Source organism: Dreissena polymorpha, chromosome 8 (assembly GCF_020536995.1).
Source record: "Dreissena polymorpha isolate Duluth1 chromosome 8, UMN_Dpol_1.0, whole genome shotgun sequence".
NCBI classification, from domain to species: domain Eukaryota; kingdom Metazoa; phylum Mollusca; class Bivalvia; order Myida; family Dreissenidae; genus Dreissena; species Dreissena polymorpha.
Window position 1 is genome coordinate 32,926,899 of NC_068362.1, and position 21,963 is coordinate 32,948,861.

Below are 21,963 nucleotides of genomic sequence, written 5' to 3' on the forward strand. Positions count from 1 at the left end.
GCTAGCGATCGATGGTAAAAAGTAGAACTGTGATGGAAAGGACTCGTATTATATTATGATAAATAATTGACAGTTAACAGCATGTATCGATTGATTTTCAATAGATATATCAGTTTACCCTCAATTGGTTGAATATCTCAATCAACTACAAAGGACGGTCGATAAGAATCCCCAATCAAGTGTCCGCTGTCCAATGCTGCGTCATTCGATAATGTTTAATCATATGATTTGATTCAAGTGTTCCATTATGTAATGAAGTGTTTTAAAACGTAACACTAATTGATTAGCAGTTAAAGGTTATCGAAATTTTATCTTTGAAAAGGAAAAATATATTAGGTATCGAAATATTTGCTGATACTTTAAATTATAGTGTACTGCCTTGATGGAACATACAAATCAAGTACTAGTATGTAAAAACACATGGGTAAAGTTTTAAGAGATACTAACATCCTTTTTAGCTCATCTATTTTTTGAAAAAAATAAATATGAGCTACTGTCATCACCTGAGCGTCGGCGTCGGCGTCTGCGTCCGGTAAGGTTTTGTGTTTAGGTCCACTTTTCTCTCAAAGTATCAAAGCTATTGCATTCAAACTTGGTACACTTACTAACTATCATGAGGGTTCTGGGCAGGCAAAGTTAGATAACTCTGGCTGGCATTTTTTCAGAATAATGTGCCTTTTTTATACTTAGAAAATTGAAAATTTGGTTAAGTTTTGTGCTTAAGTCCACTTTATTCCTTAAGTATCAAAGCTATTGCTTTCATACTTGCAACACTTACTATCATAAGAGGAATGTGCAGGCAAAGTTATGTAACTCTGACTGGCATTTTGACAGAATTATGGCTCCATTTATACTTAGAAAATTGAAAATTTGGTAAAGTTTTGTGTTAAATCAATAAATAAAAACACACATTTTTTCTTTACGTGAAAATTCAATAAATATTCAAAACCCAATTTCGAAAACGTTTTGCAATACATTTCTATGATTTTGAATTATTTTTTCAATGTAGCATACACATATTAGACACAACTGTACATTTGCTGAAAATACTTAATTGAATAAAACGGTGTCGTAGTTATCGAATTTCATGTGGTTGTTACGGTTGGATTTCGACAAAGGCGATCATTCGAGTAATGAATGTGTCCAAGTTTCATGTGTTTAAATTAGGTTATATATATATATATATATATATATATATATATATATATATATATATATATATATATATATATATCACTAGATCTACTACGATGATATTGGTCAAATAAGTAAAACCAGCATATATTATACATTTAGAGGGAAACCTAATTCCATGAGACCTGTTGACATTAATTTATGATTAATGATTCTTCACTTACATCAGTTCACTCGCTTAAAACATGTCTGAACTAAGACAACGTGCATAAAAGGCCATTTATTTGATACTAAACCAAATCATTTTCCCGCAAAACTGCGCCGTCAACAATGTGTTTGACTTGGTGACCGTGAACAGCGGCCCATCTCCCGCTCTGCGTATCTGCACTTCAATCTGCACTGCCGAATAAGTGTTCTATATAAAGGGGCATTGCCATTTGCTATAAAGCAATCAAACAAATCAAAATATGTGCATTCGCTCCTAAATAAGGCAACCAATTTCCAATTTCGCATCCACTGCAGGTGTATATGAGTTTGATTGATTGTTACTATAACAAACATTAATTTTCGTCGGGTAATCCGGTTTTCTCATCACAGGGCTGTCACGTAATTATTTATCGTTCGTGGAAAAGACACAGTAACCAACAAAGTTCATTTCTGATTTCTTTGCGTTTTATTTCTGCTTATTAACACAACACAACGTTTCCAAAATGTTTGTCAAATACAAGATACATGCGAAGCCCGCAATGGGCCCATCCCGCGAAAGCCAGCAATAATGCGACTTGTATGTTCGGCCGTTTTAGTAAGACTCTCCTTCATACAACGCAGATGCCAATTTATACAATAATGGGCAAATAAATTGGGTGACGGCTGTCTGGATGATTGACTTTAACATGAGTTGAATTACCTGATACGGGATGGCTTTATGTGTGACTCACACATCTTGTGCATATATATGCCAATAATAAAGCGAGACCACGTTTGTTTAACTGCATATATGAAAGTTCACCTGGCATTTAACATGAAAATATACACAAATTAACAGTGCGCATGTGCTTACCATAGACATAACTAATTAGTGAACCCAGCCATGGGCAATAACTTGGTGCATTTTTTCGTCTAATTTGACGACGACATATGATGCCCATTTATGCATTTCTTCATGAAGACAGATATTATGTATTCAGTTACACCGAACAAGGAATATACATGAAATACACCAATTATGCGACATGAAATACATCAATTATGCGACACACCTCATTTTCATTAAAGAAAGATTTTATATTTTATTATTTAAAATCTTTAGAAAGATCGAATCCTGAATGACAAGTGTCTTACAATATCATGTATCAATGTTAAATGACGTTGATCGATTGTCCACGTAACACTACAGGCGTTGTTTGACTAGTGACCTCCTGTGCTGTCCATTCGAAGAAGGTATTGCCCGGGTTGAATATGCACCTGTTGCTGTCAAGTAGATGTCTTGGTTTGTTGTTTTCTGTCTATGTTGATTCATGGGTGATGTTATCTACCATTGCTGTCGTGAAGAAGCTCTATCTATCGCCAAGCTGTGTAGGCAAATCGCACGTGGTCGATTGCACTCATCTGCGTATCAAGGTTCACATCGAGGCTGGATATGTCAACGTGGTTTCTTTTGTTTTTGTCGCTGAACCAGCCGTCATCACGTCGTTGTTTCTGTTGTTGAATCCATCGTGATATTGTCTCTGGATATGGTGTTGATGCGTACCGCGTTGCTTATCAATTGTGACGTATGTTAAAACCTTTGTGATCGCATTGTCGTTTCTGTTGTTGTTGATTGTACTTTTGTTCTTGGTTCCAGCGTCTTCATTTCTCTTGGGACATTAAGATCTTCTATTGGCCATAATGCTCACGAGGTATTAACTATAGCAGTGTTTTCCTTGATGTCTTAGGCCTCGGAAGTATCATTCCAAATGCGTTATCTACGCACGTCAAACAGTTGAACGGCTGCATCTACTCTATAGTGTTTAACGTCACAAGTATTGTGTCCAGTGTTGCGTCACTTGTTGTCCTTCGAAATCTTCTGGCGTTGGTCTTCTTTTAGCGATAGAACCAGGTATTCACTTTGAGAGTAAACGCCGTGATGTTCCATTCTAATTATGTTGTTTGTTTCTTCTATTCGTTGTGGAAGGCGTTGTCTCGCGAAGTCGCTCTTCTTCGGCGTTGTCTTCAAATCTCGATATTTTTATCTGCGTCGTGGTGATACAAGTATCAGTTGTTCAAAATCATGGCAAACATTTATAAATATCCCCTTAGTTATTGTTAAATATCGTCATGACAACTTACTGTGATATCTTATTCAAAAAAATAAATTCTTTACAACGAAAAAATATTAGTCAATTCCTCAAAACAAACTTCGGATAAGTACATGACAGTTTGACGTCTGACAAGCCATTTACTTAATATGACTTGTGTACCGCCTTAGGCATAATTTTTGTACGCACGAGCGGCCAGTAAATTTTTTGACAGGCGCGCGCCACTTTATTGACCTAGAGTAATGGGTAATGATAGACGTACCTGTTCATAAACCTCATCTTTATCACTATAGTTTTGCCGTTGGGCATAGATTTATTGACATATTTGACCTGTGCACTTGTAAAAATGCGCAAATATGACAAGGCAGACTTTTATATATATGCATTCATAATATAAGAACACGTATCGGTATACTTCAAAATTCAGGTCTTTGCTCCTAATCGAACTACTCAAATAATTCTTATGCGACATCGCATCTTCTGTCCATAGCGTAATTTGCTTCGATGGCACAGGGATAAATTCTCTTACTCATGAGGACGCTAAGGTTATCAGAACCTCGGGCTCGGTATGTCCGAACGCTGATCAGTCAGCCGTGCTCATAAAATATAATTGTAACCCTTAAACAATTATATTAGAAATTTAATGCGTACATATCGTTATATTTTCATTGCGCTATACGCGTCAGATCGCATTAAATTCTTACTTAAAATTATTCAAGACCTTCAATATTACCGATATCCTACGTATATTTGCATCAACACAATGACGTATATACATATTTACATAATATTATTTTTTTTTGTGTGTCTGCCCTATTCATAGTCGCAATCAACATTATTTTTCTTATTTCCTATTTTCTTTATTTTACAATTCGGATAACTATTTTTAATTTTTCCAATAATTTTTTTTATTCGTCCTCTTTAATTTTCTTTATCATTCTAATAAACAAAACCTGCCTTATTTTCTTTATTAAAATAATAAACGAAACTGTCTTAAATAATCTAAGTTCCTGAATTCTTAATTCCGTAAATGTAAAATTCTAGGTAAATTCTTTGAATATGTGTATCATCTCCGAGTTTTTTCTATTATATTAACAAATAAAACCACCGCCAAAGTTTCTTTATTAAAATAATAAACACAACTATATAAGATATTATTATTTCCTTGTACGTTTTAATTAAATGAAATTTTACAAAAAATACCAACAATTTAAAATGGATTTGTGCGCAAAAAACGCACGTTCGTATACAATCTATATTATAATCATACACAATTTATTCAAAATTCTTTAAATATTCTCAATGATTTGTTCGCCTCTAATTTCATTATTTCTATAACTCATAAAAATAATGTAAAACTCAAATATCTCTTTTTATCCTCAATTCACCGTTATTTATAAAATGTGCCGATAAATGCAAAATTGGCATGATTTTGATATTTGTAAAATTTGTTCGTACATAATTTTTTATCAACACTATTATTTTTAACATCTAACTACATTAAATTCTTTAAAACAATTCTTAAAAATTTCGTTGTCATGACGCCTTTTACTTTAATTTTCTACTTTATAAATTTTGAAATTCCCTCTCCAAGTTTGCCATAATTTTTTTAAACAACTGACCTGAATTCATGTCGCGTTGTGGTTGTGATGTTTTCATTTTTTCGGCACGTGATCGCACTTGTGATCGTACTTCGGTCGTATCCATGGTACACGGCTCCATAAAATGTACTGTGTCACGTAATTATTTATCGTTCGTGGAAAAGACACAGTAACCAACAAAGTTCATTTCTGATTTCTTTGCGTTTTATTTCTGCTTATTAACACAACACAACGTTTCCAAAATGTTTGTCAAATACAAGATACATGCGAAGCCCGCAATGGGCCCATCCCGCGAAAGCCAGCAATAATGCGACTTGTATGTTCGGCCGTTTTAGTAAGACTCTCCTTCATACAACGCAGATGCCAATTTATACAATAATGGACAAATAAATTGGGTGACGGCTGTCTGGATGATTGACTTTAACATGAGTTGAATTACCTGATACGGGATGGCTTTATGTGTGACTCACACATCTTGTGCATATATATGCCAATAATAAAGCGAGACCACGTTTGTTTAACTGCATATATGAAAGTTCACCTGTCATTTAACATGAAAATATACACAAATTAACAGTGCGCATGTGCTTACCATAGACATAACTAATTAGTGAACCCAGCCATGGGCAATAACTTGATGCATTTTTTCGTCTAATTTGACGACGACAAATGATGCCCATTTATGCATTTCTTCATGAAGACAGATATTATGTATTCAGTTACACCGAACAAATTTAACGTCCTGTGTCCCGTAATCGTTCATAGTTCATAGACGACACATAGTTACTAACAATGTTCATTACTCTTAAATTACCGGTATGTAGCCTATCATTCGATATCTCGTCATGCGCGAATTGCCAAGATGACGAGTTTTGCATTAACTCCCATTTTCTCGTGCCGCGCATGGGACAAGTCTATTCTATCTATTTATGTTAATTTCTCTGCATAATACATGATAAAATATTCAACAACACCATGTATCAGTTTCTAGTCCAATTTAATGTCTAATATACTTAATATTTTCGGTTATACAAATACAGTCTGATAGCTACATGATCGTATCTTTCTCGATCCGTACACCTCCAAGTCTAAACGCTAACTGTCTTGTTTCCCTCTAACATCTGGCCCGTGAAACTCAGTTATGAATCCCATTGGTCAGTGTTCTATGTGTCTTTATTTCTAATTGGCTGAATTACAATCTGGAGAAGTCACTATTCAAGTATGCACACGTTAATGAGCGTTGTGGTACAAATAATAAATAATGCAAATACAGCCTAAGGCATGTGTCAACAGTATTGTAACCCCTTTGTTGTTAAACACACACCAGATCCAAATATTTAATCTTTTTGTCAATATTTCGTACATAAAGAAAACCCAAATATTTCACCCAATTTCTCATCATTATTTGACACAACTTATCCTCTCAATTTAATTTTTATGTATTTTAGGATACAGAAAAATCTTTAAGAATGTAAGTATGGAAATAACCGAAAACATATTAATACATACGATGTAGAAAATCAAACACGCAAACATGAAAACATCAGTGACTAAAACATATATATGATGAAAATCTGCATATTATTAATGAAATTGTATCGAATGTTTCTGCTGAAATAATAAAACGTCGGAATATTTAAATAGTCAATGTCAATCACAATGAAGTGGAATGTGTCACTGGTTTGGGAAATCCAATACGAATAGTGTCCATTTTTGACATCTTCGCTGGAGGCGATGTGGCGTCTAGGTGAAGAGATGAGACGTCCGGTTGGAGAGTATTTGACATCTGGTTGTAGATGGTAACATGCAGTCGATTGAAACGACGGCTTCCGAATGAAGACGATGATGGTCGGTCGGAGAAGCTGTTGGTCCTCGGCTGTAGCACGATTTAGAATACTTCAAACGTTTATTATATATAGTTCTGGAGAATGTCTGCATTCATGACTGTAGTATTATAATTAGTGTTTATGTACATGTAATAAAGGTAACACACACATATATATATAAGTTCATAGACGATAAAATGTTCACCTAATATATGTACAAAGTACGCGCGATTTTTCATCATCAAGTCCATTCATATCATCGTATTTTTTAAAATCATTTTTGACGACGTGTGAAATGTCCATTAACAGTCCACTCGTTGTATGGTACTGATGCTGGTTCACAATTTGGATCCATGTCGACAATGTTGGATCCTAATTGAAGTCGTCTGTTACGTCATCTGATTCTCGACGGATACATCGTCGTCGAAGATATCGGTATGTCGATGACATATTCCTCTTTTTTTTGTCGGGGTGTTAAGATCTGATCACGATCTCAAATGCGTTATGAACGCATGTTGCTGCAGGCAAACCACGCCAACGATGTCAGGAGCGCTGCTTTTCTCCTTAACTTGTATCGCATTGGCAAATCTTATAGGGTCAATTACATGAAATGATAAACGGGCCTTTTATTTACATATTAATGGAATTTGCTATATAAGCACTCAGATTACTATTCACACCTATGATAAGATATACCCAAATTAAATTAATGTGCTAAAGGAACGCGATTCTCATGACGCAAATTTATGATGTGTTATTTAAACTATACGCGTTTGTCTATTCAATGAAATGCATTGTGCTTTATTATGTTTTATTTACTTGAGAACAAAAATTTACAAACAAAATCCCTTGTCTTAATGTAGGTATTCTTATAAAGAAACGAAAAAGAATAAACTACATATTCGATCAGTATCAAATTTGTAATGAATCATAGCAATATAGTTGTATCTTTTACATTATACTAATAAAAGGGACACTGCTTTGTTTTTAAGGATATTTACAAACTGTATTAAAATGTTATTTATGCCTAAAATGTTGTTTACCTGAGCGCTGTAGGGCATAAGCTAGCGTTGGTTAATGTCGTTGTCAAGTGCGTTGTCATAAGCTTGTCAAGGTAAATAATACAAAATGAATATTTCCTGAGAGAAGGCGAGGCCCTGTCTGCCTATTTTGAGGGTTATTTATACCAATTTTGTTACGTACTCGCCTTATTCGTGACCCACGCCTGTCATCAAGTAATGGGCGTCAAACGTGTGTATCTTGGCGTTCATAGACAGATAATGTACTTACTAATTGTTTGTATGCATTTTGCGAGTCACGATTCTTATATTTTACGCATCGGAATGTCGCGTTTTTTTTCTCTTAATGTACCTATTAATTGTTTATGTGCATTTTGAGAGTCACGATTCTTATATTTTCTGTTTGTTACATATTACTGAAATATATCTATTATATCACCCGTAGACTTAAATATGACATTTTCATTTCATTCTAAACCCGTAAATCCATGCTAATGACGATACATTATCAAAATCGGACGATACCGTCCTCTATAATCCTGTTTTTACATACATACTACATATACATTCAAAACATATTTCTCTAATACAAAATTTTTGGGGTCTTTAAGTCTCGACATCTATCTCGCTTTATTTTGTAGTCCATTCATTTACATGTGTTCAGCCATTGTCTGAAGGCACGTGAAAATTGCCTTCTTCATTGCGTTATTTGAACGTGAAGTCTTTTTTGTCAATTTTCGTTTTTTGTGTTTTAACGCTACCGCGTCAATTTGCATCTGATCGTCTGAAGAATCATTTTCAAACCTACGTACAGGTGAGTTTTGTGAATTACCGTTATTGTAATGCATCGTATCTGATTCACTGGAGCTTGACTGTATATCCGCGAATTGTTTGTTTCTCAAATGTTTTTGCAGTTCCGCAAGTGGAATATTTTCCTCGTTGTCCGTATTATCTCTAATCTGTCGGGTCTGTTGCGTAATTACAGGTAACCTATGTACTGACTTAATTGAATCGCTATCAGAAGATAATGTGTCGTCCGCAAAGGCTAAATTTGCTTTTCTAATCGGGCGCGTTAACGGTTGATTTATCACTGGCCATTCATCGATATTTGCGTGTCTTATTTGATCAGCGTGAACTTTAATAGTTGAGTTGTATAACTGATTTTTTATTACGTATGTTAACGGCGACTTTTGTTCGATTATACGATAATATGGCCTCCATTTACTGTCTAATTTATTTGTACGTTGAAAGTTTTTGTAGTAAACGGGGTCATTGATTTCGAATTTAATATCTTTCGTATTTTTATTAGCATAATCAGCTTGTCTACGTTTCGATTTTTGAATTAGGGCACATACCTTTTTAAATGATTTGTGTTGTTCTTCTAATATTATTTTATGATAATCTTCACCGTGATATTTACGTCTAGGCTTTAACAAGTTGTCTATTGGAAGAATAGGGTCTCTATTAAAAAGTAAGAAGAACGGTGTGTGCTTCGAAGTCTCGGATGTACAAAATCTCATTGCCGCTAAAGACATGTTTAAATGTACGTCCCATTGTTGTACATTTTCTTGAACCCGTTTTGATAGTATATTGTTCATAGTCCCATGTGAACGCTCGTTCATGCCATTAGACGCGGGATGATATATTGTCGTCTTTACGTGGTCAATGTTCATTGATTTTAATGTTTCAGTGAAAGCTGTGCTTGTGAATTCTTTTCCGTTATCAGTTATAATTCTTATAGGACAACTATGACGGCAATAAATCTCGTTCATTAACAGGTGTATTACGCTATCAGACGATTTATCCGGCGACGGAAATGCCTCTATATATCCTGAAAATTGATCCACGAAACATATTATATATCTATTTCCGGAAAGCGTTGTTGGGTATGGACCGCATATATCTATGGAAACAACTGAAAACGGAAACGGCGGTATTGAGGTATCCGACGATATGGGAGCTTTAATTGCTTTTAAATTTCTACTTTGACATATAATGCACTTAGATACATAATCATTCAATTCTTTGAACATTTTAGGCCAGTAATATTTCTCTTTTAGTGTCTGGAAAAGCCTTTGAGACCCAGGATGCCCATTTTCATCATGATATTGCTTGACAACTGAACCAGTCAGGTGTTTAGGTACAAAAAGCCTGAGAGTAGGTTCCTCATCTACGTTTGATATGTAGTACAGTATGTCATCAACCGTTAAATATCTATCATCTTCACTCTTGTTCTGTTTCCCTAATCTTTATCTAGCTTTAATCTCAGATATATGAGGGTCTTTTTCTTGTTCTATTTGCATATTAAGCCCTGATATATTATTATTCGACGCTGTGTCGTCGACTGGGAGCGGCTGCGGGGTAATAATATTATCAATTAGTTGCTTGTGGTCAATGTTTGTAGAGTCGATTACGTTAATTTCGCGTGTTTGGTCTTGTTTATTTATTTGCGAATTGATCGTAAAATGTTTATCGTTAATATCTAATTATATTTCTGTTTGATCGCATTGATTATTCTTTATTTTGGTTTTTGGAGGTCGGCTTAGAAAGTCAGCAATAATATTCTTTTTTCCCGGTATATATTCAATTTTGCAGTTGTAACCCGCTATACTTAAGGCCCATAATTGTATTTTCTTGTTTTGCATCGGACTTTCCAATAAATACTTAAGCGGCTTGTGATCACTCTTTATAACAAATTCAGCATTGTGTAAATAATGGTGCAATTTACTTAGACTGTAAAATATGCTGTAACATTCTTTTTCAATGGTACTATATTTGCATTGTGTGGGGCTTAATCTGTGCGATATGAAAAATATCGGCTTTTCGCCCACATAATCCCCGGTCTCGTTACTGTCGCATTTTTGAGTCAAACAGGCTCCGACGCATTTATCAGATGCATCCGTATACAGAATATAACCTTTTTTTGGATCAGGGTATGAAAGATAAGGGATATGCGTAAATGAGTCTTTTAATTGTTGGAAACTATCTTCGCATTGTTTTGACCATTTAAATGGGACATTCTTTCTCGTGAGATTAATGAGTGGCTCGACTACTTCTGAATACGACGGACAGAATCTCCTATAAAATCCTACAGCACCTAAGATGGATCGTACATCGCGCACGCACTTTGGCCTAGGGAATTGTCGGATCGCTTCCACTTTTAACGGATCCGGCCTTATACCATTTTGATCTATGATGAAGCCTAGGTATCTAGTCTCTCTTTGTAAGAATTGACATTTTGATAGTTTTAGCTTTAGGTTATGTTTACTGAGACTCTGTAGTACTGTATCTACGTGTGATAAATGAGATTGCAAGTCAGGTGAAAATATTAGAATATCGTCTAGATACGCCACAGCGAAGCTCTCACAACCTTTGAGTACTTTATTAGCCAATTCTTGAAATATAGCACCGGCGGAGGAGGCACCGAAGGGCATAACATTAAATTGAAATAGACCCCTGAATCCCGAAGCGAAAGCCGTTTTTTCTCTGTCCTCTTCCTTTATAGGTATTTGCCAATATCCCGATATCAAATCTAAACTGGTGAAATATTTACTTTTACCTAATAACGCCAATATATCATCTATTAATGGTAATGGATAGGCAATTGGTTTTGTAATTTTGTTTAATTGTCTAAAATCAACACAGAACCTTTTCTCATCTTTATTATCTTTATTTGAATCATGGTTATTTTTCTTTTTATCTACTAAAACAATAGGGAAGCTCCACGGACTTCTTGATGGACTTATTATGTTTGCGTCTAGCATTTCGTCGATGGCTTTATCTATGAATACCTTATTGTTTAATGGTGTTCGATACGGCCTTAATTTAATGGGCGGATGATCCCCTGTATCTATGGTAAATTCTATCGCTGAAGTTTGTGTTAATTCTAAATTATTTCTTGCGAAGAGAGTTCTGTGTTTTAAGAGTATCGGTAGAATATTTTCTTTTTGATTTTCATCTACACGTAAATCTGATAAGATTTCATCTTTAGATAAACCTGATATCGGCTGATTATTTTTAATAACTTCTTGTACTGAGCATATTTCATTATCATTTACCGATTTTATTCGCCCTATGGCACAGTGTCGTCTAAGCCTTATTGTTTTGTGCGTATTGTTTATAATTAAAATGGGAAATTGTCTATCACGCGTTGTCTTGACGACTGAATTAACAATTGTTAAACCGGGTTCATTATCAAAGAAAGAATTGCTTATTCCATTGAATTCATAATTCGTATTTGAACGTATGCAGTTTCTTTTAGCTTGAGCAAAGAGTCTATATGCAGTTTGTGGTTTTAACACAGTATGTCTAGTTAATCTCGCTATCGTTGAAAGATGTACATCTTCTTCTAGAGGTACATAACAGTTATCAATCCTCAAACATCCTAAATCAAAGTATAAACGGACACCATTATCTTGTAAAAAGTCTCTTCCTAAAATAACATTTCTATTAACGTTACTTACTACAAAAAACATGTGCTCTTTATATATGCTCCCTATTTTGAATCTCAATTTTACACTTCCGTGGACATGTAATGAATTTCCATTTACCGACTTTAGATTTACTTTTTGAAATATCAGTGCGGGTTTTTGTTTTAACATATCATAAGTACGTTTACTCACGATGCTGACTTGAGCGCCCGAGTCTATCAAGCTCCTAAATTGATAACCACCTGTTGAAATAACACAAGAATTTGGACTACCACACAAAGCGATATTATATGTCTCGACTTTTTCATTCTTACCATATACCCCTTTTTGGTAAGAATTTCCTAGTTTTTTCGATTAATGTACGTTTTTCTTTGAGTACATTCTCTACCAAAGTGTCCTAATTTACCACAATTCCAACAATCAATTTTATCTTTCCAATTTTTGTCATATTCGTTCTTGCGCCTTTTATCGTTTTGATTTATCGTATGACAGTTCCGCCCTACCGTATATGCACTTATCTCGCGTTGCCTACGGCGACAGATTTCAATAGAATGACCGTGTTTCTTGCAATATGTGCAAACAATAGATGACCTAATATAATCGATATCTGTCTGAATATTATCGGTCGTAATGTTATAAAGTCTATTTACCTGTGATCGCAACTCAAACCTAGCTCTGACACTTTGCTCATGTATAGCGCTTTTTAAAGCATTTGATAACGTTGCATGATTTTCGCGCATTAATTTAAGTCTCAAATAATCGTTTGATAATCCGTCGATAAAAATTTCTACTAACTGTTTTTCTTTATAGTCTAAATTTCCTTCAATATTTTCGTATGCGTCAGTCGCAAGAGATAAAAGTCGCTCAGCGTATATTTGAACATTTTCGTCGGTCTTTTGTTTAGTCGTCTTTAATAATGAGAAAGCGTATTGTGGGTCTTGAATTTCCGCGAATCTTAATTTAAGCTGTTCCTTTAAATCTGTCCACGTCCCTGTCGGATCATCAGTCAAAAAATGATGTATGTAATCACTAACAAGCCCTTTACTAGATTGGTAAGCAACAAATTTTAATTTATTCTCATCTAAATTGGTAAGTGTTCCATACTTTTCTACATTTTTAATCCAATTTTTAAATTCTTTTGAATTTCCATCAAATGATTGTACCACCTGTGAAATAGTCTGAGTGCTTATGGCCGTTTTAACATCTTTAATTTGTTCATTCAAATTTTGAAATAACTCAGGGATTATTTGATTTGCCATTTTGATACAAGCTTTAGGAAATAAAACAGTCACTCACCGGAAGTTGCAGAATATGTGCGGTCTGATGTCGTTGTTCCCGGCTCACGGTTGTTGTTACTGGTTACAGAAGTTGCCGAAACGGAGTTTCTTCGCGTTGTTTTTCATGGCTTCGTAATCGTAAGTGGTAGTATTTCTTTGTTCGAATCCTTGGTTCACGAGCACCATTTAACGTCCTGTGTCCCGTAATCGTTCATAGTTCATAGACGACACATAGTTACTAACAATGTTCATTACTCTTAAATTACCGGTATGTAGCCTATCATTCGATATCTCGTCATGCGCGAATTGCCAAGATGACGAGTTTTGCATTAACTCCCATTTTCTCGTGCCGCGCATGGGACAAGTCTATTCTATCTATTTATGTTAATTTCTCTGCATAATACATGATAAAATATTCAACAACACCATGTATCAGTTTCTAGTCCAATTTAATGTCTAATATACTTAATATTTCCGGTTATACAAATACAGTCTGATAGCTACATGATCGTATCTTTCTCGATCCGTACACCTCCAAGTCTAAACGCTAACTGTCTTGTTTCCCTCTAACATCTGGCCCGTGAAACTCAGTTATGAATCCCATTGGTCAGTGTTCTATGTGTCTTTATTTCTAATTGGCTGAATTACAATCTGGAGAAGTCACTATTCAAGTATGCACACGTTAATGAGCGTTGTGGTACAAATAATAAATAATGCAAATACAGCCTAAGGCATGTGTCAACAGTATTGTAACCCCTTTGTTGTTAAACACACACCAGATCCAAATATTTAATCTTTTTGTCAATATTTCGTACATAAAGAAAACCCAAATATTTCACCCAATTTCTCATCATTATTTGACAGGGCAAGTCAAATCTCAATTAAAAAAGTTCAGTGAAAACAACACCTGATGAACAAGCAATTGTAGCTATTTTTCAAGAACTAGTCCAAAATATTGATAGTCAAGTGAGTTAATTCGGTAGAAGTGCTGGGACACACTCCTGGCCCTTACAAATGCAGTCTCAGATTATGATGGATCGCTTTACATCTATATATACAAGGCATTACACACACATATATATATACAAGCGCTTTTAATCCCATATCAATCGTTTAAGACAGCGAACTTTTATTGTGAATATTAGGATTGTAACACAATCATTTTATCAGTACCAGTTATTGATATCGTGTTTTTAGAAAAATCAAATATAATTGTTAACAGAAATGAAATATAGGTATAAGCCTATATTAGCCTATATTATGCATGAAAGATTTCGCTCAAAGGTGACTACAGTTTTAGTTATCGGCAGATGTTCACGTCATCTGAGTTTTTCTCCTGTATCTAATGTAAGATTTCACTTGCCTCAATTAAAGGGCGTTGCAATGATTATACGAATGATCTACTTATGATGCAACTTTGTTGTTGTGTTTTGCTTCAATTGTTGCCGTGTTCAGGGTACAAGTCTAATAAAGAAAATTTAAATAACTAATAAACAATTTCGCTGTTTTATTGATTCAACCTAACCAAAACATATGAATGCCAATGTGGTCTGTGTGCTTTAATGGCCCTGAAAAAGAAACTCAAGCATTTGATTATTCGTATTCATTAACGTACTATTTTGGATGAAAGAAATATTATATATATATATATATATATATATATATATATATATATATATATATATATATATATATATATATATATATATATATATATACATATATTATTTATATATATATATATATATATATATACATATATTATTTTCTCATTTATGTTTCCTTATTCAATTGTCTAAATTACTACAATTTTTTTTTATATTAACCTGTATACACGGAATGCTAAGATGTTTAAATAACATGTTGTTGCAACGTAATCGAGTATGTTTGAATTGAGAAATGCTTAAATGTGTATCATGTTTACCCTATAATATATACAGCAATTCCTCAGATATGAGTTGTATGGACACGGGCCGGAGTCACTGGTTCCGTAACGACACGATCCGCTACTGCAATGGCAACGGTCGGGTTGGGCTACAATACAATATATATTTGCAGTCATGCCTTGGGTTCTGTGAACACTGACCATTGTACCTCTCGCAGTATCGATACGTTTCCATCCTGCGCTTGAAGTTGCCACCAGGTGGACCACGCTGAGCTACGTGCTTGAACACTACATTCAACATCAGTACACATGTCGTTAGGATAGCGACAACGCGTGTGTTGCTCACTTCGTACATACCGTGCGAATTCCAATGCCACGTAACCTCTAGATGAAGGGTTATCAAACAGGTTACGATAACATAAAAGGTTGCAATTATACAGCAGTACAATCACCTTTAGGATAAAGACACTACCAGCATTACTCTTTTTGTTTATACATTTAGACTTGCACCAGCACTTATGTTCGGTTGAAGGAAAACCACCAAAGGTAACATTACAAACTATATGCATCATTTATATACTGTGGACGTCCGATGCGCCTAGCCTATTCCGAAATTGCATAGGCCTATGTTGATTTCTAAATACGAAATGTACCTTGATACATGCCAAATTTACAAACACATTTCATAATAGCTACCAATTTATAAAATTACAATTACAATTTATGTAATGTACTCAATATATTGTTTGCATCACCCTCTTGTTTGTTGTTAGCTTGCCTGAAATAATAGTCTTTCCTTTTGAAATCATTTTGCAACTGAAAATTGACAATATATAGGAATGAGCATTCCCAATCAGGACGGCGCAAGGAACTGAAGTATACCTGGAATGTAGGATATTTCCGAATACTTCAAAATATTGCATATTCTCTGTACCTCAGTATAACTCCAAAGTTTCTAGGTATCTTTCATTTTTAGTGCATGTATGTTTTTTTACTATCTCTTAAGAATACGTAGAAAAAAAAGAAATATTTGCAATATTTCAATATTTGCTCAATCAAATGATCTCGACAGAATTGCGAAGATCCTACTCCCATGCACTAAGATGTGTCCGAAACAAAATTGCTTACCTTCAGTTACTGGCATGGTAACCATGACAACGCAAGTAATCAGGAGGGCAACTAGGCAGGCAATCTTCATGATGATACCTTTGGTGTTTACTTACGGAAACGACTGTTCACTTCGTTTCGAGCGCTCTTTATACTCGATTCAAAGCGGATGTTGTTCAAGGCTAGGTAGTCAAGACACGATAATGCGGTCTTGTTTGCATGTTTTACTCGTTTAGTTTTATTTTGTAAAAAAACTGAACTTGTTAAAAATGATATTTTAAAGCGCTAATGGCGAAGAAGTTGTTGCATATTATTTAAAGTCAATTTGTATGAATCAGCAACATCATTTCTAAACGATAGTTTTCTCAAAATAGTTGAACAGACTATTCACATGGTAAAAATTGGATTCCGAATGCGTGCTTTGCCTTTTGTGCTTGATGCCTACACTTTTAAATTATATTCATATGTAGGCATATTATTGAAAGATGAGTTTCTTGTTTTTAAGCAATTAAAGAATCCTTATTCGGCTGACGTTAAGTTCATTTTTCGAGACCTCATAAGGCCAGAAAGAGAGCGTCTTGTAACGGTATTGTGTAATAATAAAAATCGTCTTTATATGTTTGTTTACTATCAAAATAATCACATAACGACTTAATAATAAATGCTTCACTGTGAAATCAAAACTATAACTGAAAAAAAAACGTATATATATATATATATATATATATATATATATATATATATATATATATATATATATATATATATATATATATATATATATATATATATATATATAATTATATATTACTGATAAGGTTCAACAGTGACGTTGAAAACTAAACGGCGGTATGTAGACAAAGAGACTGGGATAAAACCAAGTCTTTTCGACTCGCTTTAAAAATCAATCACATGTTCATGATGTTAAATTCGCGAGTGCTATTCGGTGTTTTACATTATTTTAATTGAAACAAATTAATGTTCCAAGGAGACTGTCGTCAAGTTGTTCACTCATGTAATCAAATGCACACAAAAAATTAATTGAAACAAATAATCCGAGCCGTCCCCAACTGTCACCACAAGGATATCATTTTGTGATGACATCTTAATGTTAATTGTTTATATATGAGTAATTTATTTTGTTTGTTCAGAATACATTAATTACTTCACTTTCGCAACAATCTTTAACTACTTACAACGTTTTTATTTGCGTCTCATTCAACCATACAATGTGGCAGGACTATAAAACTATATAAGTGCGAGTAATGAGCAGCTTAAAACCCACATAGTGTTAATCTGATACACACGTTTCATTAGATATGTTAATGTCCTTTCCAAAATGAGTTATGCATATATTAGGGGTCTTTTTATAGATTGTGGCATGTATTGAAGTTTGTCATTAAATGCTTTAAATTAATAAAAGTAAACATTGGAACCAGTTTGCTCCAGTAAACAAAAAAACTATAATAAAATAACCGACAAAAATCTAATCCTCAACTGGGCTCAAACCATTGGCCGTTAAAGTAAAAAACAAGCACTTATACCACTCGGCCAACCATACTGATTTAGTAAATGATCGATTTTATACTTCATATAAACAATCCTCGTCATATCACAATTTTACGTTACGAAAATAACTCTCCAAATAAAATCAATCGTTTCGCGTTTGTTACGCCTTTAATTTCAGGCTGTTAAATCGAAAACGATGCATATAATGGATATTTTCGAGTAACTAAATGTTCATTATTGCTGTTTTCTCGCAATGTCATAACTAAAACAAAAATTTGAAAATTTGAAACATTTTTGTTTTAATTTTGTCAAATTACCAAAACGTGAAAAGGTCCCTTTAATGCAAAATGTAAATAGTGAGATAAGGCCATTGCCTTTAAGCAGCCATAATAATATACTCGCATACATTTTATTTCGGCACAGTCCTCTTATAGAACGGTCGGATCCTAGTATGTTTAAAGCTGGAATTGATATGTGTATAATTGGTTTCGTTAGAATATGTCAAAATATGTCAAAACAAAGCATGATTTCAAAATTGCAAACAAACGATTTTACTCAGATTGTATACACGTTCTTTCTTGTTATTTCCTGTTTTGTTCCAATTAAAAAGAAAACCAACCCGGATGAGGTTTGCACAAGTTCGTTAATTTTGACGGCATATTAGGTATTAAACATTACTTCTTGTTATTGTATGTTCTTGGAAAATTCATTACAAAATAAAAATAGATTTAGCCTGCACATGTCCGTCTATTTTGAAAGCAAACGATGTAATTGTCTCGATGATAACCGTCGCCCACTGCTCGCACCTCACTTTGCGAATCGTTACGCGTAATTATAATTATATTTAAATGAAATGTAGCAGAAGTAAAATGGTCTTGTTGCCTGTCTCTGGTATTCTGAACTCATTCAATACCTAAGTGTGTCTTTTACGCAGTGTAGGGGTAACATGAGTATTACACTTGTCGCAATAATTTAAGCTGTCAACTTATTAATATCAGAGACGTAGATGGTTATCTTCGTCTCTGGAAATATAGACTTATCGAAAAGTAATATGAACCGCGTGCATCACTAACTTTTCAATGTAATAATTATTAAAAGAATTCAAAATCAAATTAAAATTTGAAATAATTATTTTAGGAGGAAAACCCAACACACACTTATTTATTATTTACAACACTAAATCCAATGGAATTCACATATATAGAAACTCTATATCATGTGAATAATTGTAAGCGGGGCAATACTATAGGAATTATTATACAGGTGTGTTCACCAATATATCCGTGATGTCCACTTTTTTGTGTACCCTCTGCCATAAACGAAATCAACAGTTTGCATTATGCATAGATAATTCGATGTAGTATTTAATTGCTAAAAAAAAGCGTAGTTTATATTTTCAGAATAACGCGTTTTCTAAATAAAAAATAAATAAATTTTGTGTTATATTAAATAACACAATGTCTTTTTCACTGCAGTGTATTTTATTAGTTAATCCGTGTGATGTAACTATTTTTATATTCTTTTGACGCAAAATTTATATTTGAATTAACACCCGCTGTACGCCGATAATCCAAACTGAGTAAGATAAGTCAAACTGAAGAAACAATGGCGACAGAAATAAAGACTCCTGTCATTTATTTCTAAGAACACGTTTATTTAAGGTAAGTTGTGACATAATAAACGTTTCGTTTTGATAAAATGTTATTTTGCCGGATACAATGCGCTTATAAACCCTTAACAATTAAAAACTATTACGTCGAAATAAAATGAATATGTTTGAAAATCTGGAAAAAGTAAATGAAATTGTCGAAATTTTGAGGCCAAAAACAATTAATATCGAATATTTTATTATGTTTTAATGCTCGAACTTATGTATTAACCTTTCATATATGTATGTAAACAATTTGATTGGCATAAATGCTCGAAAACGCAATATGTTCGTATTTGTTTGGGTCAAGAATATACAAATTGGATAATGACCTAACTAGTGTATTGATAATTCCAAACTAACATTATAAAGTCGATGGATAATTACCAAACTGCAAGATGTCTTTATGTAAAGCTCTATGTAAAATGAACACTTCTAAATAATTCGAGATTTATTTAATTGCTGACAACAAAAGCATTTTAGCACATTGTTAAACAATTGTAATAAAATGATTTTGTTTTCTTTTCAGGTAAAACAAAAGATAATTGAAAACTACAGATGTTATTATTGTACAGAGTCCTTTAAATGCCTGACAGAAATACTAATCCATAACACAACTAACCATTACGTAGAATATATAAAAATTAAAGAACTTACCTTAGATGAAACAACCGGCAAATTAGGTTATTGGACAACAATATATGCTGATATTACTCCTCAAAACATAGATGAACAACATCAGCAACTCACTATTGAAAATGGCGTTATCAAAATGAACAAGTTAATCAAAGTGCCTGCCGATTGCCCCGGCTCTAATACTATTTGCCACCAGTTTTAAGGAGCGAATCGACGGTAGTTCCCTATATAATGAAATATAAAATATTCACAATTACAAAAAGTCCAAATTGTATTAACATAAAATCGGAAGGAATAATACGTCATTGATGAAATCGGAAAGAAAAATAGTTAAAAGTCCACAAATATTTTGCCAACAAAGGTTTTAACAGGGTTCAAAGTAATTCCATATAGAACTCGCAAGCTTTCTATGCTAAAATACTGTTAAAAGTCGTTTATCGTAATGAGCATGCGCATAGCGGGGTATTGTACAATTCACTCGTAAATATTTTACTACTATTTCAATTTTCCCGCGCCGGCGAAAAGGGTCACGGGGAAAACTTTTTATTATTATTAAAATACATAATTTACAGAAGATTTTTAATATTTCTGTCTGTGTATTGAGAAATCATTGAATATGTTTGTTTTTTCAGTGTGTAAATATATTTCGGAAAGTAAAGTGCTATACTATTCGTCCATATGCCCCTTTAATATTTGTGTACCATTCGATGCAATTTTCTGATATAATGTAGAATGAATTAGATCAGTAAAGCCTCAAATAATATTCGAAATCTCTAATATGGTGACAAATATACGAATCAGCAGGGCAATTGCCACTTTAACCTGCAGCTTCTACTCGAATTCCTTTAAATCAAGTAATTAAATAATAAGTAGGGACCTTTTTAAATTTCCATGCTTTTCATGCTATCCAAAATGGTATGAAACACGTGTTATGGCATCTTGGTGTACGTGGAATGCAAATTTCGCATGCTTACTTTGCTTCTAATTACAATTGTATATACATGCAAGTTCCATTGAAATTGAGTTCACTCATAACAAATAAATGCATGTTGATGTTGGTGGAAAGTATTTTTTATATTCCATTATACACATCGTGTAAGTTTTTGGTTATAAATAGTTGTTTTCAAAGAATAGTATCCAACCTGTCTATGGAAAACATGTCCAATACATCGCAGTTTGTGCATTATCCATTTTGAGTTTGGTTATTATCCACATAAATTTTCATATCAGTTTGGATTTAACCATAATATTTATAACCGTCCTACAAACACATGATTTTAACACAGAAACACAATAGGTGTTAACAGTAAAATTTATAGGACATTCATGATATAATTTGACATATCTCTGTAACAGTTTCGTTCGCTCTTTTGTCAATTAACTTGTAAATAATTTAACACATAGGTCGCTTTTCATGAAATTAGCATTTTCCGAAGACACATTTATCGTTTTTTACTAGAAAACTATTAAATCATTGCAAAACTCAGAACGCATGTGTGTGTGTCAGACATTCATTGACACATGTGTAGAGCAATTACGTCCTTATAGTTACTAAATTAGCAGAAATGATAAAATAATCACCTACTTCTCAGTT

At 33.7% G+C, this 21,963-nt stretch overlaps 3 long non-coding RNA genes across 3 annotated transcripts in view; 1 reads left to right on the top strand and 2 right to left on the bottom strand.

Annotated features, from left to right (window-relative positions):
• LOC127842060 (uncharacterized) overlaps window positions 1-21,963 on the top strand; it is a 47,920-nt gene that overhangs the window by 2,913 nt on the left and 23,044 nt on the right. The window lies entirely within an intron of this gene.
• Window positions 1,789-5,658, bottom strand: LOC127842070 (uncharacterized). The gene is made up of 2 exons (XR_008031477.1): window positions 5,374-5,658; window positions 1,789-1,944 (listed from the first exon to the last, which is right to left on the bottom strand). It is a non-coding gene; the product is annotated as an uncharacterized LOC127842070 (long non-coding RNA).
• LOC127842059 (uncharacterized) lies at window positions 15,077-16,746 on the bottom strand. The gene is made up of 3 exons (XR_008031466.1): window positions 16,598-16,746; window positions 15,509-15,618; window positions 15,077-15,152 (listed from the first exon to the last, which is right to left on the bottom strand). It is a non-coding gene; the product is annotated as an uncharacterized LOC127842059 (long non-coding RNA).